General features: G+C 39.4%; 1 protein-coding gene across 8 annotated transcripts in view; it reads left to right on the top strand.

Moving 5' to 3' along the window:
* akap13 (A-kinase anchoring protein 13) overlaps positions 1-26,099 on the top strand; it is a 329,870-nt gene that overhangs the window by 63,358 nt on the left and 240,413 nt on the right. For all 8 annotated transcript variants that reach the window (XM_062963356.1, XM_062963358.1, XM_062963363.1 and 5 more), the window contains exon 2: positions 19,821-19,912. The gene's annotated coding sequence lies outside the window, so the exon portion shown is untranslated. The remainder of the gene's footprint in view (positions 1-19,820; positions 19,913-26,099) is intronic.

Here is a 26,099-nt window from a genome sequence, read left to right on the forward strand (position 1 = left end):
CATCAGGTTAAAAACAACGAGGTTGCAATATCTATCTTGTTTGCTGTGTCATACAATAATAATAATAATAATAATAATAATAATAATAATAATAATAATAATAATATACATCACACAGTCCTAGACACTTGGGAAGTGTTCGACTTGTGATTTTCTGATACGAAATCCAGCATATCTATCTTGTTTGCTGTGTCATAAAATAATAATAATAATAATAATAATAATAATAATAATAATAATAATACATCACACAGTCCTAGACACTTGGGAAGTGTTCGACTTGTGATTATGTGATACGAAATCCAGCATATCTATCTTGTTTGCTGTGTCATAATATAATAATAATAATAATAATAATAATAATAATAATAATAATAATAATATCACACAGTCCTAGACACTTGGGAAGTGTTCGACTTGTGATTATGTGATACGAAATCCAGCATATCTATCTTGTTTGCTGTGTCATACAATAATAATAATAATAATAATAATAATAATAATAATAATAATAATAATATACATCACACAGTCCTAGACACTTGGGAAGTGTTCGACTTGTGATTTTGTGATACGAAATCCAGCATGTCTATCTTGTTTGCTGTGTCATAATAATAATAATAATAATAATAATAATAATAATAATAATAATAATACACAGTCCTAGACACTTGGGAAGTGTTCGACTTGTGATTTTCTGATACGAAATCCAGCATATCTATCTTGTTTGCTGTGTCATAAAATAATAATAATAATAATAATAATAATAATAATAATAATAATAATAATACATCACACAGTCCTAGACACTTGGGAAGTGTTCGACTTGAGATTTTGTGATACGAAATCCAGCATATCTATAATAATAATAATAATAATAATAATAATAATAATAATAATAATAATACATCACACAGTCCTAGACACTTGGGAAGTGTTCGACTTGAGATTTTGTGATACGAAATCCAGCATATCTATAATAATAATAATAATAATAATAATAATAATAATAATAATAATAATAATACATCACATAGTCCTAGACACTTGGGAAGTGTTCGACTTGTGATTTTGTGAAATGAAATCCAGCATATCTATCTTGTTTGCTGTGTCATAATAAAATAATAATAATAATAATAATACAGTAGAGCAGTGGTTCCCAAACTTATTTGGCCCTTTCCGGAAAGGGGGCGTGGCTTGTAGGGGTGGCTGCTCAAGAGGGCGGGGCTGAGCCTCTCCCCTAGTCCAAGATGCTGGGAGGGGGAGGTGGGCAGTGCCACAAATGGGCGGCCAGGACTGGGATGGGCGGAGTTACGAGCTCTGAGGCAGGGCTGAGCTTCTATCCCTGTCCTGTGGCGCCTGCCAGGACACAGGGGGCGGGGCTAGAGGAGGGGGCGGGGTTTCTTCCCAAGTGCCTGACAGGGCTGAACCTCTATACCCCGCCCCGTGTTCCAACAAGCGCCTCAGGGGAGGTATACTGAGGCCCCGCCCCTGTCCCTAGCCCCGCCCTTTAGTCCTGAAAGGCCTCTCAGGAGAGATATAGAGGCTCAGCCCTGTCTTGGGCTCTTGGAAATAGGCCCCGCCCCCTTCCCTAGCCCCGCCCTTTAGTCCTAAAAGGCCTCTCAGGAGAGATATAGAGGCTCAGCCCTGTCTCAGGCTCTTGGAAGGAGGCCCCGCCCCCACCCCTAGCCCCGCCCTTTAGTCCTGAAAGGCCTCTCAGAAGAGATATAGAGGCTCAGCCCTGTCTCAGGCTCTTGGAAGGAGGCCCCGCCCCCACCCCTAGCCCCGCCCTTTAGTCCTGAAAGGCCTCTCAGGAGAGATATAGAGGCTCAGCCCTGTCTTGGGGCTCTTGGAAGGAGGCCCCACCCCCTTCCTTAGCTCCGCCCTCTGTGTACCAACAATCGCTTCATGAGAGGTATACAGGCTCAGCCCTGTCTTGGGCTCTTGGGAAGAAGCCACGCCCACTCCTCTAGCTCCGCCCCCTGTGTCCTAACAGGTGCTCAGCCCTGTCTCCAGCACTTGGGAAGAGGCCCCGCCCCTCCCTGGCCCCGCCCCATCTCCTAATAGGTGTCATCACCGCCCCCCTGGATCAGTGCAGCGCCTACCAGGGGGCGGTAGCGCCCATTTTGGGAATCATTGTACTACACCATGTTATCTCTCTCAAGATGTATTTATTTATTTATTTGTTTATTTACAGTATTTATATTCCGCCCTTCTTTCTCACCCCGAAGGGGACTCAGGGCGGATCACATTATATACATATAGGGCAAACATTCAATGCCCATATACACATAGAACCGAGACAGAGACAGACGCAGAGGCAATTTAACCTTCTTCTGAGGGGATGTTCGATTCTGGCCACAGGGGGGAGCAGCTGCTTCATCATCCACTCTGACGGCACTTCCTCATTCCAACGTTGTAAATTAGTTAAATTTGCCTCCCCACTTATAAGTGGTACCTTATTTCCTGCTTGATAGATGCAATTACCTTCCCCATTTCGGCACATTCTGCACTTTGCCTGGGTTCTGTGAATTAGTCTCCTGTTTTAATATTGTATGTTTCATGTCGATTTAAACGATTGTATTTACTGACATTGATGTTTTTATTGGGATTATTGTTTTATTGCTGTGTCATTGATTTGATTGTTTTATAGGGCAAGGCCCCATGTAAGCCGCCCCGAGTCCCTTTGGGGAGATGGGGCGGGGTATAAAAATAAAGTTATTATTATTATTATCAACACAACGACGTTGTATGGCACAGCAAACAAGATAGAGGCTTTTAAGCAGAGGCTGGATGGCCATCTGTCGGGGGTGCTTTGAATGCGATTTCCTGCTTCTTAGCAGGGGGTTGGACTAGATGGCCCATGTGGTCTCTTCCAACTCTACTATTCTATGATTCTATGATTCTATGATTCTAGATATGCTGGATTTCGTTTCGCAAAATCACAAGTCGAAGACTTCCCAAGTGTCTAGGACTGTGTGATGTATTTTCTGATGATGTGTGCAGATCCCAGTAGGGTGGCCTTTTGCAGTTGGCAGATGGTGATTTTGTCAATGTCTATTGTTTCCAAATGCCGGCTGAGATCTTTTGGCACAGCACCCAATGTGCCCATCACCACCGGGAGCACCTGCACTGGTTTCTGCCAGAGTCTTTGAAGTTCAATCTTGAGGTCCTGATAGCGGCTGAGTTTTTCCTGTTGTTTTTCGTCAATGCGACTGTCACCTGGGATGGCAACATCAATGATCCAAACCTTGTTCTTTTCCACAACTGTGATGTCTGGTGTGTTGTGTTCCAGAACTTTGTCAGTCTGGATTCGGAAGTCCCACAGTATCTTTGCATGTTCATTTTCCAATACTTTTGCAGGTTTGTGATCCCAATTATTATTATTATTATTATTATTATTATTATTATTATTATTATTATTATTATTATTATTACACTATCTTTCGGGTTGCTAGGTCAGCAATGAGCAGGGGCTATTTTTTATTTTTAATTGATGGGTGTTCACCCCGCCACGGGCTGGCCTCGAACTCATGACCTCATGGTCAGAGTGATTTATTGCAGCTGCTCAACAGCCTGCGCCACAGTCCGGCCCCAGATGTAGATTGGAGTCCGATCTCTGCTGCTGATTCCAATGGTGCTGCCGTGCCTGTCTCTGTCTTTTTCCCTTGCTGACCATTTGCTTTGTCACCGAGGACTATAAATATCTCACGGCTCAGATGTTCCCAGTGAATGCTCTTGGCCGGGCCCTGCGTAATGGATTCCTGTCCATGACATTCTCTTGTGCATTGTTCCACCCTAGAGAGCATTGTGTGTGTGAAAAGGAACAAAGTGACACCAAGCCAGTGTCTCTTTTTAAGAATTAAATAATTGATCAGGCATTTCCTTCTCTCTTTTGAATGGAAAAGGTACCCTTGTGAGGTAGCTAGAGAATGCCATGTTCCCTCTCACTCTGAAAGTAAACACTTTCCCATTGACAAGTCTACAGAGGGACCACCAAATGCAGCATTGCCCAAACAAGAGTCAAAGAACATGAAAGGCACTGCAGACTAATTCAACCAGAGAAATCAGCCATAGAAGAGCAGAACCAACCTGGACACAGGATTATTATTTGAGAACACAGAAGTGCTTGACCACTCCAACAACTATCATGTCTGACGACACAGAGAAACCATTGAAATTCACAAGCATGTGGACAACTTCCAACAGAAAGGAGGAAACCATGAAAATGAACAAAATCTGACTACCAGTATTAAAAAACTCAGAAAATCAGAACAGTAAATAAGAAGCAACACTCTGAAAACAGAGGCGTTCAGACATAAATCAACCAGGGGCAGCTAATGACTCTGAACAAAGGGTTCCCCCAGGCAGGAAGAAGCCAGGAGATGAAGCTATTCAATGCTAATCAAGGTGATTAACTACAACATTCACACTGGCCTCCCTCTTCCCTCACCCTGGACTTCCCACAGATATATATATATATATATATATATATATATATATATATATCTCCACACATACAGTAGAGTCTCGCTTATCCAACACTCACTTATCCAACGTTCTGGATTATCCAATGCATTTTTGTAGTCAATGTTTTCAATATATCGTGATATTTTGGTGCTAAATTCGTAAATACAGTAATTACTACGTAGCATTAATGTGTAGTGAACTAATTTTATGATTTTTTGTAACCTATTTCGATGTTTAATAGGCTTTTTCTTAATCTCTCCTTATTATCCAACATATTCGCTTATCCAACGTTCTGCCGGCCCGTTTATGTTGGATAAGTGAGACTCTACTGTATATACTAGCTGTGCATTGCTGTGGCGATGTCTGGTGGTATGGGAAATAAAGTATTGAGGAATTGGTGGTAGTTAAGGTAAAGGGTAAAGGTTTTCCCCTGACATTAAGTCCATTATAAATGGGTTATATAGCTGTGTGGAAGGGCCTTGAGTGTACACTGCCATATAATCCTAATCCAGTTAAAATCAGATAATCTGTATTTTATAGGCAGTGTGGAAGAGGCCTAAGTGAGGCCTAACTCTGCCTGTTCCCTGGGCTGAGTGGGTTGCTAGGAGACCAAGTGGGCGGAGCTTAGCCTTCTAACTGGCAGCAATTGGACAAAAACAATTATTCCTCCCCCTGTAATTAGGACTTTATTTTTCTTTTCTTTTTGTTGTATGAACGTAGAGGCATGGATGAGGGGTTGTGCTGCCAAGTTTAGTGTTTCTGGGATGTGCAGTTTTGTTGTTTTGTCCTAGGCCGAAAATTTCATTACCCTTTTATATATATATATATTATATCTTCCTTGCTTAGTTTCTCCATACCTCATAATCTCTGGGGATGCCTGCCATAGATGTGGGCGAAACATCAGGAGAAAATACTTCTGGAACATAGCCAGACAGCCTGGAAAACATACAACAACCCTGTTGTGGAGTTGTTGCTTCTTTCAGCAGCTATCCCACAGATGGCCGCATCTATCAAACAGACACAATTTCCTCCTTTTTCTTAGCTTAGATATAGAAAATCTGTTTTAAAAAAGTCAGTGTACAGTAGTGCAAATGAGAGCGGAAAGGGTGTGTTTTCCTCTCTCTCAGTGCACAAGCAACCTGCAGAGGAAATGCATGATTCTTATTAGACTGGAACGGTGAAAACGAAAGAATCACATGGGAGCAAATATCTGTTGTGTATTTTGTTGCAATATGCTCTGGATTTTAATCTTGATGGGAAGTCCTTTAGGTGGGAAATAATGGGATGCCTGTTGATACAAACCATTAAACACCAATCCTTAACTATTGAATCTAGATTGGTAATCTAATAGAACATCAATCACAACGTTATATTGAAACATATCAAAAACTGTTAAAATATTAATTTAGACGCAAAAGTAAGTTAACTAGATACACAGGAATGAAAACCACACTGCAGAGCTCCAAAGGAAAACCTACACAACATCCAAGACTACAAAATAAAAGGGATTCAAAGAAATAGGGTTCAAAGAAATCCTGCTAGAGATGTAGAAAATTGCTCTTAGACAAGACACACAATTTCAGGCAATAAATGAAGAAATTCAAAACTTTAAAGAAGAGCTAAAAGCGGAAGTGAAAACAATGAAGGAAGATCTAGAAAATGTCAAAAAAGAAAATAAAAAAATTAATTAAACTGCAAGACAAGTTAGAACACAAGGTAGAGAGATTTCAAAACTTGAACCAAAGATCACAGCTACAACTGGAAACGATTGAAAACAGGGAACTCGAGTACCAACTAAGAATTAGAAATTTAGAAGAAAATTTAAAACTAATAATAACGAATTTACTTGTCGAGTTAACAAATAGAGATGCAGAGGAAATAGAAGACTTAGATAGAGTCTATCGGAGCACGACAGGCTACTAAAAAAGAAATAAGACCACGATAGACGTGATAGCAACTTTTGGAAGAAAATGCATGAAAGATGAAATTCTAAAAGAACATGCGAAAAAGTCAATTTACTACCAAGATATAAGATGGTATTTCAAAGGAATTTGCAAAACCTCAAACGGCCAGCTGCATTTATGAAGAATTTCATGATGGCCAACCTTTATGACCCGGAGAACGGCATGGAGATTTATAAGTCACCGAACAAACAGGAATGGCACTCCTAATCAGCTGCTCTTACTGTTACCATAGTTTTCTTCCAGAAAGCAAACATTCAATCGGCCTGAACCAAGAAGTAAAGAGGGAAGGATCGGGGCATGAGTCATCAAGACTTTGGCCTGAATGCCCTGTAATAGATAACTATTTACAGGCCGTCCCGGACTTACAATTTATTTATTTTTTCGTGTCAGGAGCGACTTAGCAAACTACAAGTCGCTATGGGGCTGAGACAACGGGAAGTGAGAGGAATCTACCGCTCGGAAGGGAAAAAGTTATTAACAGTGGGAAATAGGTGTCTCCACTGAAGCTTTATCTCCATTCCTTGTTTCCACCAAAATCCAATTTTTATTTACTGTATATACTTGAGTATAAGCCAACCCAAATATAAGCCAAGGCACCTAATTTTCCCACAAAAAAACTGGGAAAACATTGACTCAATTATAAGCCGAGAATGGTAAATTTCAGAAATAAATATAGATACAGTAGAGTCTCACTTATCCAAGCCTCGCTTATCCAAGCCTCTGGATTATCCAAGCCATTTTTGTAGTCAATGTTTTCAATAGATCGTGATACTTTGGTGCTAAATTTGTAAATACAGTAGAGTCTCCCTTATCCAAGCTAAATGGGCCTGCAGAAGCTTGGATAAGTGAATATCTTGGATGATAAGGAGGGATTAAGGAAAAGCCTATTAAACCACAAATTAGGTTATGATTTTACAAATGAAGCACCAAAACATCATGTTAGACAACAAATTTGACAAAAAAAGTAGCTCAATACGCAGTAATGCTATGTAGTAATTACTGTATCTACGAATTTAGCACCAAAATATCACGATGTATTGAAAACATTGACTACAAAAATGCGTTGGATAATCCAGAACGTTGGATAAGTGAGACTCTACTGTACTGTATTTACGAATTTAGCACCAAAACATCACGATGTATTGAAAACATTGACTACAAAAATGCGTTGGATAATCCAGAACATTGGATAAGTGAGACTCTACTGTACTGTATTTACGAATTTAGCACCAAAACATCACGATGTATTGAAAACATTGACTACAAAAATGCGTTGGATAATCCAGAACGTTGGATAAGTGAGACTCTACTGTACTGTATCTACGAATTTAGCACCAAAATATCACGATGTATTGAAAACATTGACTACAAAAATGCGTTGGATAATCCAGAACGTTGGATAAGTGAGACTCTACTGTACTGTATTTACGAATTTAGCACCAAAATATCACGATGTATTGAAAACATTGACTACAAAAATGCGTTGGATAATCCAGAACGTTGGATAAGTGAGACTCTACTGTACTGTATTTACGAATTTAGCACCAAAACATCACGATGTATTGAAAACATTGACTACAAAAATGCGTTGGATAATCCAGAACGTTGGATAAGTGAGACTCTACTGTACCTGTTCTCTTGTGGTTTTGGCCTTTAGATAGACGGATGGTGTCTTTAAATGGGACAGAACGGAATATGTTTCAGAGGTGAGCCAAGGGCAATGGGTGGCAGGAGCCAGCTTAACTTGCAATTTCCTTCTCGCTTGTTTCAAGCATACCCTTGTGATTGGTCTTGCATTTTCATTTCCTCTGCTGGAGGAACGGGAAGGGTGGAGGCAGTCAGAGATGGGTGCTGTTGGAAGCCGGCTGTTGTTTTTCCCAGGAGGAGAAATGAGCCCATTGCCTCCTTTTCCTTACCTTCACCATCCCAAGGTAAGACCAGGGATTTTGCGAGAAATGGTTGCCCTGTTTGATCAAAAAAAAAAAAAAGTTGCATCCTACAAATTACAGTAGAGTCTCACTTATCCAACATAAACAGGCTAGTAGAGAGTTGGATAAGTGAAAATGTTGGATTTTTTTTCCGTGTCAAGAGCGATTTGAGAAACTGCAAGTCGCTCCTGGAGTGAGAGAATTGGCCGTCTGCAAGGATGTTGCCTGGATGTTTTGATGTTTTTACCATCCTTGTGGGAGGCTTCCCTCATGTCCCTGCATGGAGCTGGAGCTGATAGAGGGAGCTCATCTGTTCTCTCCCCAGGTGGGATTTGAACTTGGCAGCTTTCAGATCAGCAACCCAACATTTAAGTCACGAGGCTTTAATCCACTACGCCACATTATGATTTTACAAATTAAACATCAAAAGGGTTGTTGTATGTCTTTTGGGCTGTGTGGCCATGTTCCAGAAGTATTCTCTCCTGACGTTTCACCCACATCTATGGCAGGCATCCTCAGAGGTTGTGAGGAATAATAATAATAATAATAATAATAATAATAATAATAATAATAATAATAATAATAATAGGGTTGTTTTATGTCTTTCGGGCTGTCTGGCCATGTTCCAGAAGTATTCTCTCCTGACGTTTCACCCACATCTATGGCAGGCATCCTCAGAGGTTGTGAGGAATAATAATAATAATAATAATAATAATAATAATAATAATAATAATAATAATAGGGTTGTTTTATGTCTTTCGGGCTGTCTGGCCATGTTCCAGAAGTATTCTCTCCTGACGTTTCACCCACATCTATGGCAGGCATCCTCAGAGGTTGTGAGGAATAATAATAATAATAATAATAATAATAATAATAATAATAATAATAATAGGGTTGTTGTATGTCTTTCGGGCTGTGTGGCCATGTTCCAGAAGTATTCTCTCCTGACGTTTCGCCCACATCTATGGCAGGCATCCTCAGAGGTTGTGAGGAATAATAATAATAATAATAATAATAATAATAATAATAATAATAATAGGGTTGTTGTATATCTTTCGGGCTGTGTGGCCATGTTCCAGAAGTATTCTCTCCTGACGTTTCGCCCACATCTATGGCAGGCATCCTCAGAGGTTGTGAGGAATAATAATAATAATAATAATAATAATAATAATAATAATAATAATAGGGTTGTTGTATATCTTTCGGGCTGTCTGGCCATGTTCCAGAAGTATTCTCTCCTGACGTTTCGCCCACATCTATGGCAGGCATCCTCAGAGGTTGTGAGGTATGGATTAACTAAGCAAGGAAAGGAAAGAATATATATATCTGTGGAGAGTCCAGGGTGTGGCAAGAGTCCTTTGTCACTGGGAAGCCAGCATTAATGTTTCAGTTAATCACCCTACTTAGCATTGAAATCCACAAGCATGTGGACAACTTCAACAGAAAGGAAGAAACCATGAAAATGAACAAAATCTGGCTACCAGTATGAAAAAACTGTAAAATCAAAACAGTAGATGGGAACCAACACTCTGAGGGCAGAGGACAGCTAATGACTGAACAAAGGATGCCCCCAGGCAAGAGACAAAACCTTTCCAATGCTAATTAGGGTGATTAACTGAAACAATGCTGGCTTCGCAGTGACAAAGGACTCTTGCCACACCCTGGACTTTCCACAGATATATATAAACCTTCCTTGCTGAGTTTCTCCATACCTCACAACCTCTGAGGATGCCTGCCATAGATGTGGGCGAAACGTCAGGAGAGAATACTTCTGGAACATGGCCACACAGCCCGAAAGACATACAACAACCCTGTGATCCCGGCCATGAAAGCCTTCGACAATACATTAAACATCAAAACGTCATGTTAACTCACCACTTGAAGAACCATTATGGCAAACCAAAAGAAAGAACAGATTGGACTTTACTGACAAACTTTATCAAACAAGAAAATATTTTCACAACGATGTTGAGACAGAGAGTTAATAAACTAAATAACATAAACAGTAGAACTTTGCTACCCGGAAGAAAAGACAGGAAGTACAACTAACTTTTAATTTTTATTTTTCATCACTATTTCTTTTCTTTTTTTCCAATTACAGTAGAGTCTCACTCATCCAAGCTAAACGGGCCGGCAGAAGCTTGGATAAGCGAATATCTTGGATAATAAGGAGGGATTAAGGAAAAGCCTATTAAACATCAAATTAGGTTATGATTTTACAAATTAAGCACCGAAACATCATGTTATACAACAAATTTGACAGAAAAAGTAGTTCAATACGCAGTAATGTTATGTTGTAATTACTGTATTTATGAATTTAGCACCAAAATATCACGATATATTGAAAACATTGACTACAAAAATGTTTTGGATAATCCAGAATGTTGGATAAGCGAGTGTTGGATAAGTGAGACTCTACTGCAACATAAATAGCAGAACTTTGCTACCCTGAAGAAAAGACAGGAAGTACAGTAGAATCTCACTTATCCAGCATTCGCTTATCCAACTCTCTGGATTATCCAGCGCATTTTTATAGTCAGTGTTTTCAATATATCATGATATTTTGGTGCTAAATTCGTAAATACAGTAATTACAACACAGCCTTACTGCGTATTGAACTACTTTTTCTGTCAAATTTGTTATATAACATGATGTTTTGGTGCTTAATTTGTAAAATCATAACCTAATTTGGCATTTAATAGGCTTTTCCTTAATCTCTCCTTATTATCCAACATATTCGCTTATCCAACATTCTGCCGGCCCGTTTATGTTGGATAAGTGAGACTCTACTGTACAACTAACTTTTAATTTTTATTTTTATCACTATTTCTATTTTTTTCAATTATTACAATCCTTTTTTTTCCTTTCTCTCTCTTTTTTTTCTAAGTTTTACCATTTTTATTTTTTTCCTACTTTTGTTTTTCTCCTTTTGCTTTTTGCTTCTTTATTTCCTACCTTTCTTATACCTGACATTGTTCTTACACTTTTTTATGTATAAGCACATTCAGTAAAAAAACATAAAAAAACATGTTTTACAACAAGTCGACAGAAAAAGCAGTTCAATACATAGTAACATTATGTAGTAATTACTGTATTTACGAATTTTGCACCAAAACATCACAATGTATTGAAAACATTGACTACAAAAACATTAGCTACTAACAAATTGATTACAAATGAAGATAGAATTGCATAAAATGAACTTGCAGTAACAACATTGTCAGGAGTTAAATCCATACAAGTTCAGTTCTTGGAGGCAGACTGTGTTGGATAATCCAGAACGTTGGATAGGCGAATGTTGGATAAGTGAGACTCTACTGTAAACAATAGATTCCAATATATAATTTCCCCCTCTCTCTTTGTGTGGATGCATTTCTTCCAGGGGGGAAAATGCAGAATGTAGAGTGTTTTCAAGGAAGAATGGGACTGTCTTTGCTTCCTGCAAAATCTACACGGATTTTGCAACGTCTCCATGGATTTAATGTAATTGGGATCACAAGGTCTGGTTAATAAATGTGCCAGCTCAGTAGTTCTCATTAAAATGGGAAGGGTTGGGCCTTCATTGTGCCATCAGCTTTTCACTATGTGCTTAACATTACATGAGTTAGTGCTCTCCGCTCTCCCTTTTTCCCTTCTTGTGGCCCAGATCTTTGGATCCAACTCACGATTTTAACATTTTATTTTGTACTAGCTGTGCCCGGTCACGCGTCGCTGTGGCAAAGTGGTGGTGGTATTGGTTAAAAATTGTTGTGTAATTTTTATTTGACGTTATTTGTATTTTTTTATTAATTTTATTGTAAGTTATCTTTTTATTTATTATATTTTATAATTTTCTTGTATTATTTTTAGTTATTTTCTGTTATTATAGTATTTTATTGTATTAATTTTTTAGTGTTTTTTATTATTTTTTATTGTGTTGCTAGGAGACCAAGTTGGAGGAGCTTAGCCTTCTAACTGGCAGCAATTGGATAAAAGCAATTATTCCTCTCTCTCTAATTAGGACTTTATTTTTCTTTTCTTTTTGTTGTATCAACCTAGAGCCGTGGATGATGGGTTGTGTTGTCAAATTTCGAGGTTGGGGGGCCTGTAGTTTTGTTGTTTTGTGGGTCGCCGTGATGCCATCACTCTTTTATATACAGTAGAGTCTCACTAATCCAAGCCTCGCTTATCCAAGCCTCTGGATAATCCAAGCCATTTTTGTAGTCAATGTTTTCAATATATCATGATATTTTGGTGCTGAATTCGTAAATACAATAATTACTACGTAGCATTACTGCGTCTTGAACTGCTTTTTCTTTCAAATTTGTTGTATAACATGAAGTTTTGGTGCTTAATTTGTAAAATCATAACCTAATTTGATGTTTAATAGGCTTTTCCTTAATCCCTCCTTATTATCTAAGACAGGGGTCCCCAAACTTTTTAAACAGAGGGCCGGTCCACAATCTTTCAGACTGTTGAGGGGCCGAATTATCATTTGGAAAAAATTACAAACAAATTCCTATGCATACTGCACATGTCTTATTTGTAGTGCCACAACAACAACAACAACAATGAAAGAACAATACAATATTTAAAAATGAAAACAATTTTAACCAACATAAACCTATTAGGATTTCAATGGAAAGTGTGGGCCTGCTACTGGCCAATGAGATAGTCAAGTTAATTAGGGTTGTTGTTGTTGTTGTTGTTGTTGTTGTGTGCCTTCAAGTCATGTCAGACTTTGGCCGAGCCTAAGTCTAAAATTAATTATTTACTGCATTTATTTACTACATTTATATCCCACCATTCTCACCCCGAAGGGGACTCTGAGCAGCTGTATGTACATAAAATGTATTATATTATTAGCATAACCCAATATTCGCATTATATATTACTATATTGAACTATACCACTATACTATTATATAATATGTAATATATAACATATAATTAATATTATTATATGGTATTACTATTAGTATTATATTGTATAACATAAGATTATTATCAATATTATATGTATATACAATATATTATATTACTAAAACTGATATAAAAATATTATATTATAAAACTGAGGGCAGGGGCCAGGTAAATGACCTTGGAGGGCCGCATCCGGCCCCCGGGCCTTAGTTTGGGGACCCCTGATCTAAGATATTCGCTTATCCAAGCTTCTGCCGGCCCATTTATGTTGGATAAGTGAGACTCTACTGTATATAGATATTGACCTTTTATGACTGTTTTTATCCATGTTGATGTTTTATTGTTGGTTGATTTGCTTGTTGTTTTGATTTTGATTTTGTGCTGTTGTGTCCGGGCATGGCCCCATGTAAGCCGCCCCGAGTCCCTTCGGGGAGATGGGGCGTGGCATAAGATTTGTTGTATAACATGATGTTTTGATGCTTAATTTGTAAAATCATATCCTAATTTGATGTTTAATAGGCTTCTCATTCATTTCTCCTTATTATCCAACATATTCGCTTATCCAACCTACTGCCGGCCCGTTTATGTACAATATTTTATATTATTAGCATAGCACAATATTAGCATTATATTTTACTATAATGAACTATACCACTATACTGTAATATTATATCTATATATATAAAAGGGTAATGAAATTTCGGCCTAGGACAAAACAACAAAACTACACATCACAGAAACACTAAACTTGGTAGCACAACCCCTCATCCACGCCTCTACGTTCATACAACAAAAAGAAAAGAAAAATAAAGTCCTAATTAGAGGGAGAGGAATAATTGTTTTTAGCCCATTGCTGCCAGTTAGAAGGCTAAGCTCCACCCACTTGGTCTCCTAGCAACCCACTCAGCCCAGGGGACAGGCAGAGTTAGGCCTCACTTAGGCCTCTTCCACACTGCCTATAAAATACAGATTATCTGATTTTAACTGGATTATATGGCAGTGTAGACTCAAGGCCCTTCCACACAGCTATATTACCCATTTATAATCTTATATTATCTGCTTTGCACTGGATTATCTTGACTCCACACTGCCATATAATCCACTTCAGTGTGCATTTTATATAGCTGTGTAGAAGGGGCCTCATATAATCCAGTTCTAAGCAGATAATATACTTTATTTCCCATACCACCAGACTTCACCACAGCAACGCGTGGCCGGGCACAGCTAGTCTATATATATAAAAGGGTAATGAAATTTCGGCCTAGGACAAAACAACAAAACTACACATCCCAGAAACACTAAACTTGGCAGCACAACCCCTCATCCAGGCCTCTACGTTCATACAACAAAAAGAAAAGAAAAAGAAAGTCCTAATTAGAGGGAGAGGAATAATTGTTTTTATCCAATTGCTGCCAGTTAGAAGGCTAAGCTCTGCCCACTTGGTCTCCTAGCAACCCACTCAGCCCAGGGGACAGGCAGAGCTAGGCCTCACTTAGGCCTCTTCCGCACTGCCTATAAAAAACAAATTATCAAAATCAGATAATTATATTATCTGTGGATAATATGGCAGTGCAGACTCAAGGCCCTTCCACACAGCTATATAACCCATTTATAATGGACTTAATGTCAGGGGAAAACATTTACTTTTTAACTTAACTACCACCAATTTCTCAATACTTTATTTCCCAAACCACCACATTTCGCCACAGCAACGCGTGGCCGGGCACAGCTAGTTTAACATATAATTAATATTATTATATGGTGTTATTATTAGTATTATATTGTATAAGATTATAATATTATTATCAATATTATATGTATATACAATATATTATTAAAACTGATATTAAAATATATTACAAAACTGAGGGCGGGGGCCAGGTCAATGGCCTTGGAGGGCCGCATCCGGCCCCCGGGCCTTAGTTTGGGGACCCCTGGTTTACAGAGTTGCTTCTTCATACATGGCTGAGAGGCTTGGATGTTGTCAGTCCTGTCTCTTGAGATAGCATGTTTCCTATGTACCTGTTGCTGGGTTAATAAGAAGGAGAAGGACCTTGGTCTTCTTATCTTGCTGTTGCGTAAGTAAACAACCTCCTTCCAAAGCGGAATGCTCATAAATCTCTGTTTCTTAACTGTACTTCTGAAAAATCTGGAAGCTTTACATTCCAATCCAGTGTCTGCAGGCTGGTCCATTTTTTTTAGGCAAGAAGACTTCAACCTTGAGGTTTAACCACCGAAGTTAGATATGCTGAAATGAGATGGATTAATGTCTTCCATGTTTTCATCTATGTACGAGGGCTATCCACAAAGTAGATTACGTTTTGGAATTAAAAATGAACAAAGTATAGGAGAAAACATTTACCATATGCAGTTGAAAGCCACACCCAAATACCACTTCTCAGCATAGTCGCCATTCAAATCTAGGCACTTACCATAGTGATGAATGAGCTTTGCAACTTCTTCCCTACTAAATTCTGCCGCTTGCTTCCTCAACAAGCTGATCAGCTCTTTCCGCAGCTGCGCAGCATCGCCAAAACACTGCGTTGCCAGCCACGCCCCCATTGTTGGAAACAAGTGGTTGAGGACGCAAGCAGCAGAATTTAGTGGAATTTTGTTGAATTTTTGTTTTAGTTCCTCCTGTATTTTTAATTCATAGGAACTGTTCTTTTTTGTCAATAATTCCTTATACTTCCGTCCATCCTATTTTTTATTCTTTCTGATTAACTTCAAGTGGGGAATTCCACATCTATCTATATATATATAAAAGAGTGATGGCATCAGGGCAGCGGACAAAACAACAAAACTACAGGCCCCCCAACCTCGAAATTTGACAACACAACTCATCATCCATGGCTCTAGGTTGATACAACAAAAAGAAAAGAAAAATAAAGTCCTAATTAGAGAGAGCGGAATAATTATTTTTATCCAATTGCTGCCAGTTAGAGGGCTAAGCTCCGCCCACTTGGTCTCCTAGCAACGCACTCAGCCCAGGGGACAGGCACAAGAGTTTGGAGAGACCCCTAAGGGCCATCCAGCCCAACCCTTTCTACTAAGCAGCAGGACACAATCCAAGCATTCACAACACATGGACAACGTATAAATATTATACAATACTACACAGGGACATAGACCCCCTCTACCCTCACCACTTTCACAGTACACAAACAACCAAATGCATACTAAACATAAGGACAACCATACAACAGACATTCAATACCACCACTACCTCAACAAGTTTTCACCAACACCACCAGACAACACAGCAACGCGTGGCTGGGCATAGCTAGTTGGTGTATAAAATGGTTACCAAAGTTTTTTTCTATTTTTCTTTTATTGTACCAAAGGTACGCGTGCCACCCTCGTCTAAGGTCAAAGCTTTCTAATGTTAATATGTCGTCTTTTTGTAAATTTGCCCAATCTTTAATCCAAGTGAGTGCACATGCCTCAAAATACTATTTTAAATTTGGGAGGGCAAATAGACAACTTCTTTCTAATTGCTGTAGTCTTGAGACAGAAATACGAAGTGCACCATCTGTCACATGCGTTGGTATATCAATGGTCATGTGTGTGGTTGTTTCGCTGCCAAAAAAACCCATTAACAGATACAAACAAGCAGGCGATGGTCCAAGAAAGTGTGTGCAGAAGTCCATTCATGCTGGTGTTTTGCAAGATGCTGCTGGAACCGTTGTTGTAGTGTTACACTAAAGTGCCTTCGTGGGTAGTCAGCCTCTCCCCTCCCGACATCCCCGTTGTTGTGACTCAGCTTTTGTGTGACTCTGATGAGGATTCTGGGATGCAAGTGCATAATGATGGGATTCAGGTTCAGGATGAGTTTCAAGATGATTCTGATGGGAATTATGGGATTCAGGTGCAGAGTGTTTCTGCTGTGGGAGATGAAGAGCAGGGAGGTTTTCCCATGGGAAGAAATGATGTTGTTTCTGATGATGGTTTTCAGGTGCAAGAAGCAGAAAAGGAGAGCAGCTCCCAGTCTCAGCCTGATAACACTAATGAGCTCAGTGGCTTTGATGATGAGGCCGCTTCTCTAGATTGGGCTAGTCGGTTGGAATTTCGGGGGTTGCGCAGAAGCCTCCAAATAGCAAATAAGAGGGAGGTCAGAGGGCAAAGAAATGCCTTCATGTCGTGCTATTAAAACAGTCTGCTGAGAGGGAAATCTTTGTCAAAGCAATTTCCTTGCTTGTATCAAGAACCAAGTCTGCTTTCCTGTATTACCTTGTAGCCTGGATATATTCTTGTTGCTGGGTCTTTGACTTCTTTGGAAAGAAAGGACCTTGTTTTATGCCTATTGTTTCTATAGATTTGTTGCTTACAGCCTTGTTTTTGTAACTATCTTTTGGAACTGAACTTTTATCTTTTATGAACTATCTTTTCCCTATTTTCTAATAAACTACAAAAGACTACGTTCTGTGTCTTTAGCAAGGTGAAGCTATCCTGAGGTGCGACACCCATTGCCTTGGCACTATAAAAGGGTTTCGTGAGACCAGTCGCTCTCGTTGCAACGGTGTAGTAACAATTAGGCTGTGGACAGGTTGGGAACCACAGTGTGATGTCTCAGGCACCTTTGGCCCCTGACCCTGCAGCCATTGCTGACCAAACTGAAGAGGACTTGGGTTTTTTCCCAAGTGAGCAGGATTCAGTTCCTTTCCAGATGTCTCCTGTTGACATTTCCATGCCAGAGCCAATTAAGGATGCCCTTGAGAAGGAGCCGGCTCTCCGGAGGGATTACTGTTTGATAGAAGGGCTTTCTTGAAAACAGACCGCTCTCAAAGGCAAAGTTTAAGAAGTGCCAGATTAGCAGAGCGAGGCGATTGTGGCTAAACCCAGTTCTCTTGGGAAGAATTAGGGAGGCAGGCACCTGGCATGATGTTTTGGAGGCTCATTTTTCTTGGGAAGTTTTGGGGAGTTTAACACCTGTTTTGGGGGAGCTATGAACTTCATTAAAAGTTGTGCGCTGAGAATCTTCTGTGCGGTGTCAACTTAACTTTGGACTAAGAAGTATCGTCGCCTCTTGTTCCCGATTTCCAAGCGGCCTGACGGTACGCTTACTCTGGAGTAGACCGAGTGTTGGTTTACCTTCTTGCCATGTTGGGACTGCGTTTCAGCTCCTGAACTTCCAGTTTGCCTTGCCTTGAAACCCTGTTTGGAACATTTCTTTTAAAGGACTCTTCTTGCTCCCTGCTCTTTTCCCCACTCAAAACTCAGAGTTTGAGTGTGTTTCGGATTCTGGATTTTTGAACTCTAATACCTGACATAAGACTTTATATTATTGGACTAAAATTGATCTTTCCTGGAAGGTCAATTGCTACTTCTACTTTACTGCTTATTTCCATTTGGAACTTTTATTGCTTTAATAAAGATATTATATTGTTATTGGCTGCTGTGTTGGTTCCCAGTGTTCGCGCCACTCAGGAGTGTTACACACAGGTTGGGAAGCACTGCTTTGTAGGGACAGTACTTCATGTGAAACTGCAATTCTAAGCTTGATCCTCACATTAAAGGTACTTATTGCAAATGGACGGCTTAGCCATTCTGCTCTTCTGTGGTGGCATTTCTAATGTTTAGCCGAGGAATTTGCGTGAGTTGGGAGGTTTCAGTTCTACAGCAGATGAACCACAAGTCAATAAAAGACTCCAAAAGCAAATGAGGGCTGGCTTTGTAAATGATCAGGCCAATATTTGCCCAGCGGATGGCTTTATGACATGTGCAGGGCAGTGACTTTGTTTTCCGCTGATAATTTGACAAGGCGTGTGCTCAAGGGTTTCTTGAACAAGCCTTTGAGTTTTGTTTTCTGTCAAGGTGAAGATGTCTTCTGAGCTTATGCGGGCGTAAGAAGGAAATAAGGACTGTTACCGTATACTCGAGTATAAGCCGACCCTAATATAAGCCAAGACACCTAATTTTACCACAAAAAACTGGGGAAACTTACTGACTCGAGTATAAGCCGAGGGTGGAAAATGCAGCATCTACTGGTAAATTTCAAAATGAAAATAGATCCCAATGAAATTATATTGAGGCATCAGTAGGTTAAAGGTTTTTTTTTTTTTTTTAGTATTTACCGTATTTCAAAGAAAAACAGTAAACTAGCTCTGTAAGTGGAAAAGTAGGGTCAACAAAAACAATATGGTATTAACAATAACATAATAATAATATTAATAATAATAACTTCGTTTGTACCCTGCCCTATCTATCTCCCCATGGGGACTCAGGCCAGCTTCCAACATAGTAACAGGCAAATATTGGATGCCTACGTAAACAATGCAGAGCTAGATATAGATCTATAATTATATATACTAATTTCACATATGCATTTCCCCCTTTAAACGTTTGCAAATCTTCCCTATTTATATGTTCATTTGCCTCTAGCAATATTTGCAAGCCGTATATATTTATGTTTATATCTATCTAGAAATCTCTATATGTGTGTGTGTGTGCATTACCCCTGCAATATTTACCAACTTGGTCAAGCTATCAAGCAGCATTAGTATTTTTCATTCCATATGATTGCAATTTCTCTTTCTCTCTCTCTCTCTGTTCTTTAGGATGCAGCTTTAACTTATGGTGAATCTCCGTACCTGATTCCTGTGGTTTGACCGAAGTTGCTGGAGCCTGCATGCTGCTTCATGCAGTCACAGTAAGTTTAAAGCTTTGTTTTGTTGGTAGCAAGCGAAGTACATAATGCAGAATATACTGTATATACTCGAGTATAAGCCTAGTTTTTCAGCTCTCTTTTTAAAATCAGCTGATGACCCAAAATGCAGGCTGTGCAAGGAAGCTGACGAAACCATTGATCACATCCTCAGCTGCTGTAAGAAAATCGCACAGACAGACTACAAACAGAGGCACAACTATGTGGCCCAACTGATTCATTGGAACTTATGCCTCAAGTACCACCTCCCAGCAGCAAAGAACTGGTGGGATCACAAACCTGCAAAAGTATTGGAAAATGAGCACGCAAAGATACTGTGGGACTTCCGAATCCAGACTGACAAAGTTCTGGAACACAACACACCAGACATCACAGTTGTGGAAAAGAAAAAGGTTTGGATCATTGATGTCGCCATCCCAGGTGACAGTCGCATTGACAAAAAACAACAGGAAAAACTCAGCCACTATCAGGACCTCAAGATTGAACTTCAAAGACTCTGGCAGAAACCAGTGCAAGTGGTCCCGGTGGTGATGGGCACACTGGGTGCCGTGCCAAAAGATCTCAGCCGGCATTTGGAAACAATAGACATAGACAAAATTACAATCTGCCAGCTGCAAAAGGCCACCCGACTGGGATCTGCACACATCATCCGAAAATACATCACACAGTCCTAGACACTTGGGAAGTGTTCGACTTGTGATTTTGTGATACGAAATCCAGCATGTCTATCTGTTTGCTGTGTCATACAATGTTGTTGTTTCAATAGTAGTAGTAGTAGTAGTAATAATAATAATAATAATAATAATAATAATAATAATAATAATAGGACTCAAGTCCTCATTAGCTCGTGACATAAGAATTCAGTCAGTAGATTTATATCTCTGATTCCAGTTCTAGATTTGCATAGCTAAGACCTTATAAGTCAGTTCAGCTGGAATTGCAGAGCCGCCCCAGTATGAGCTTTTTTTGCTCACATGTTGGGAGCAACTGGGGACCAGCTGTCTTGCGACAAGCTGACTTTACTTTGACCAGCTGTCGACATTATAGAGCATGCCACACTGTATAAACTTCTGCTAACCAAGCTGCGGTGTTATGTTTGGCTTGCTGCTGTTTTGTATATATATCTATATATATATATATAAAAGGGTAATGAAATTTCGGCCTAGGACAAAACAACAAAACTACACATCCCAGAAACACTAAACTTGGCAGCACAACCCCTCATCCATGCCTCTGTGTTCATACAACAAAAAGAAAAGAAAAATAAAGTCCTAATTAGAGGGAGAGAAATAATTATTTTTTTCCAATTGCTGCCAGTTAGAAGGCTAAGCTCCGCCCACTTGGTCTCCAAGCAACCCACTCAGCCCAGGGGACAGGCAGAGTTAGGCCTCACTTAGGCCTCTTCCACACTGCCTATAAAATACAGATAATCAGATTTTAACTGGATTATATGGCAGTGTAGACTCAAGGCCCTTCCACACAGCTATATAACCCATTTATATAGCTGTGTCCCCACTGGTTTGCTTTTAATTACTCTGATTTTATCTGCTTGGATTTTAATTTATTTGTCCATTATTTTATTTTGTGTATTGTTGGAATGTTTTAAGTTTATGTCAAATATGTTGTTGTTGTTTCAGGCTTGTCCCTGTTGTGAGCCGCCCCGAGTCCCTTCGGGGAGATGGGGCGGGATATAAAAATAAAGTGGATTATTATTATTATTATTATTATTATTATTATTATTATTATTATTGACACAACGACATTGTATGACACAGCAAACAAGATAGTCATGCTGGATTTTGTTTCACAAAACCACAAGTTGAACACTTCCCAAGTGTCTAGGACTGTGTGATGTATTTTCGGATGATGTGTGTAGATCCCAGTAGGGTGGCCTTTTGCAGTTGGCAGATCGTAATTTTGTCAATGTCTATTATTTCCAAATGCCGGCTGAGATCTTTTGGCACGGCACCCAGTGTGCCCATCACCACCGGGACCACCTGCACTGATTTCTGCCAGAGTCTTTGAAGTTCAATCTTGAGGTCTTGATAGCGGCTGGGTTTTTCCTGTTGTTTTTCATCTATGCGACTGTCACCTGGGATGGCAACATCAGTGATCCAAACGTTGTTCTTTTCCACAACTGTGATGTCTGGTGTGTTGTGTTCCAGAACTTTGTCAGTCTGGATTCGGCAGTATCTTTGCGTGTTCATTTTCCAATTATTTTGCAGGTTTGTGATCCCACCAGTTCTTTGCTGCTGGGAGGTGGTACTTGAGGCATAAGTTTCAATGAATCATTTGGGCCACATAGTTGTGCCTCTGTTTGTAGTCTGTCTGTGCAATTTTCTTACAGCAGCTGAGGATATGATCAATGGTTTCATCGGTTTCCTTGCACAGTCTGCACTTTGGGTCCTCAGCTGATTTTTCGATCTTGGCCTTAATTGCCTTTGTTCTGATGTCTTGCTCCTGGGCTGCAAAGATCTGGCCTTCTCTCTCCTTCTTCAGGGTCCCATTCGTGAGCCAGAGCCAGGTCTTCTATTATTATTATTATTATTATTATTATTATTATTATTATTAATAATAATAATAGCCTTTGTTCTGATGGCTTGCTCCTGGGCTGCAAGGATCAGGCCTTCTGTCTCCTTCTTCAGGGTCCCATTCGTGAGCCAGAGCCAGGTCTTCTATTATTATTATTATTATTATTATTATTATTATTATTATTATTATTATTAATAATAATAATAATAATAGCCTTTGTCCTGATTGCTTGCTCCTGGGCTGCAAGGACCAGGCCTTCTGTCTCCTTCTTCAGGGTCCCATTTGTGAGCCAGAGCCAGGTCTTCTCCTTGGACTTAGTATATATATATAAAAGTAGACGGAACAAGATTATTTATTTGAGAAGAGCTAGGAGGCTAACAATGAGGCATAGAATAGGGCGAGCTCACCATTGGGGTTTTCATTTCCGCATGCCTTTCTACGCTACGTGAGTCATGGTGGTTTAAAACAATTGTGTATTCTCTGCTCCAGTGTGTACATCAATACTTGTGGCAAAACACGGAGCATTGTGTTACTGATTCCCCAGACAAGGGAAAAGAGGCTTATGACGAAGCTGGGCTCAGTTGGTATTATTAGAGCCGGCCGGTAATCCTTTTTGCACATCCATTACACCCATCGACAGTATTTCTGTTTTATTTGGAAGTAAAACGCAGGCACGATGAGAATGGTGAGTGTTTTGGAATTTTGGGGCTTTTAGGACAGTGTGGTGTTTGTGAAGTGCGTGGGGACAGATCGAAAGCGAAGGGTCGACAGTAGACAGGTGTCCAGAATAAAGGAGGGAAGTCTGTTGCTGTCCTCCATTCGTATGATGGTGGTTTAGAAGATGGCTCTTGCGACTTTTGGCATCACTTTTCCATCTGCTTTCTATAGTCTTACAGATTTTATTTATTTATTTATTTGTTTGTTTGTTTATTTATGTCAGAAGGAAATTGAGAATACTTTTATAATGTACTAGCTGTGCCTGGCCACGCGTTGCTGTGGCAAAGTGGTGGTGGTATTGGTTAAAAATTGTTGTGTAATTTTTATTTGATGTTATTTGTATTTTTTTATTAATTTTATTGTAAGTTATCTTTTTATTTATTATATTTTATTATTTTCTTGTATTATTTTTAGTTATTTTCTGTTATTATAGTATTTTATTGTATTTATTTTTTAGTGTTTTTAATTATTTTTAGTGTTTTTTATTATTTTTTATTGGGTTGCTAGGAGACCAAGTTGGAGGAGCTTAGCCTTCTAACTGGCAGCAATTGGATAAAAGCAATTATTCCTCTCTCTCTAATTAGGACTTTATTTTTCTTTTCTTTTTGTTGTATCAACCTAGAGGCGTGGATGATGGGTTGTGTTGTCAAATTTCGAGGTTGGGGGGCCTGTAGTTTTGTTGTTTTGTGGGTCGCTGTGATGCCATCACTCTTTTATATATATAGGCTAGCTGTGCCCGGCCACGCGTTGTTGTGGCAAAGTATGGTGGTATGGGAAATAAAGTATTGAAGTATTGGTGGAAGTTAAGGTAAAGGGTAAAGGTTTTCCCCTGACGGAGCTTAGCCTTGTAACTGGCAGCAATTGGATAAAAACAATTATTCCTCTCCCTCTAATTAGGACTTTATTTTTCTTTTCTTTTTGTTGTATGAACGTAGAGGCATGGATGAGGAGCTGTGCTGCCAAGTTTAGTGTTTCTGGGATATGTAGTTTTGTTGTTTTGTCCTAGGCCGAAATTTCATTACCCTTTTATATATATAGATACAAAAACCACTGTGGTTTGCTCTTCTCCACACTCACGTGATGTGGACTCCACTTTGTGGCCCCATTTCTTAAGGTTGGTTCTACATCTCGTGGTGCCAGGGCGCCATATGTTCAGTGCCTTCCAAGTCGTCCAGTCATCTGTGTGTCCAGGAGGGAGTCTCTCATCCGGTATTAGCAACTGATGGAGGTTCCGGATTTTAGCCTGCCACTTTTGGACTCTTGCTTACTGAAGTTTTCCTGCGAGTATCTCTGTAGATCTTAGGAAGCCGTTTCTTGATTTAAGACAGTGGTTCCCAAACTTATTTGGCCTGCGGCCCCCTTTCCAGAAAAAATATTACTCAGCGCCCCCTGGAAAGGGGGGGCGTGGCTTAGAGGGGTGGGCGTGGCTTCTGCTCAAGAGGGCAGTTCATAGGTAGTCTCCAGGTAGTTTTCTCACTAACTTGTATTCTTGGAAACTTGCACACATTCCTGTATATCTATCATCTTCCATGTATGAAGCAGATACAGTAGAGTCTCACTTATCCAAGCCTCGCTTATCCAAGCCTCTGGATTATCCAAGCCATTTTTGTAGTCAATGTTTTCAATATATCATGATATTTTGGAACTAAATTCGTAAATACAGTAATTACAACATTACTGCGTATTGAACTACTTTTTCTGTCAAATTTGTTGTCTAATATGATGTTTTGGTGCTTAATTTGTAAAATCATAACCTAACTTGATGTTTAATAGGCTTTTCCTTAATCTCTCCTTATTATCCAAGATATTCGCTTATCCAAGCTTCTGCCGGCCCGTTTAGCTTGGATAAGTGAGACTCTACTGTACGTGGTGTGGAAAATGTGTGTACAGTATATTTGTATCTATAGATGTACATTTATCCATAGTTGTCTGGTTTATTGTACTTTAAGCAACAATATTACATGGGCTGATTACAGGAAATGAACTTCTAGCTATTCTAAAAAAAATCTGGCTTGTTCATATTTTACAGAAATTTGCTATTCTTTTATCTGTTTGCAAGTACAGTGGGTCTTTTGGATTCACGGCATCAGATGAGCAATGGTCAGTGACCACAGATGGTCATGCTCCCTATTCGTAAATGCTGGGCAGGCACATGCTGACATGGTGTTTTTAGAGTACATAGTGTTTCAAAAAGATGGACCTGATTTGAAATTGTTATATTTGTTCAACCATGAACTGCCTATGAACAAAACTCTTACCTCTTAAAAGGGCCGTATTGAAAGAACAGACTAAAGAGGGAAATAATAATAATAAATAATAATAATAATAATAAGTTTATTTGTATCCCGCCTCCATCTCCCCCGAAGGGGACTCGGGGCGGCTTACAGCAAAATCAAAATACAAACAATGATAAAATATAAAACATCAGGACAAAAACAAAACCAATAAAAAATATACACAATAAGTTAAAAAACACAACGCAGAATTAAAACATCAGGTTAAAAACAATGAGGTTGCAATAGTGGATAAGCAACGTTTACGGTACAATGAATATCCAAAAGGGATAACCAATATCTATATATAAAAAAGAGTGATGGCATCACGGCGACCAACAAAACAACAAAACTATAGGTCCCCCATCCTCGAAATTTGACAACACAACCCATCATCCATGCCTCAAGGTTGATACAACAAAAAGATAAGAAAAATAAAGTCCTAATGAGAGGGAAAGGAATCATTGTTTTTATCCAATTGCTGCCAGTTAGAGAACTAATCTCTGCCCACTTGGTCTCCTAGCAACCAACTCAGCCAAGGGGACAGGCAGATTTACGCCTCACTTAGGCTTCTTCCACAGATTATCTAATTTGCACTGGATTATATGGCAGTGTAGACTCAAGGCCCTTCCACACAGCTATATAACCCA

The sequence above is a fragment of the Anolis carolinensis genome, unplaced genomic scaffold, assembly GCF_035594765.1.
Source record: "Anolis carolinensis isolate JA03-04 unplaced genomic scaffold, rAnoCar3.1.pri scaffold_11, whole genome shotgun sequence".
In the NCBI taxonomy this organism is placed as follows: domain Eukaryota; kingdom Metazoa; phylum Chordata; class Lepidosauria; order Squamata; family Dactyloidae; genus Anolis; species Anolis carolinensis.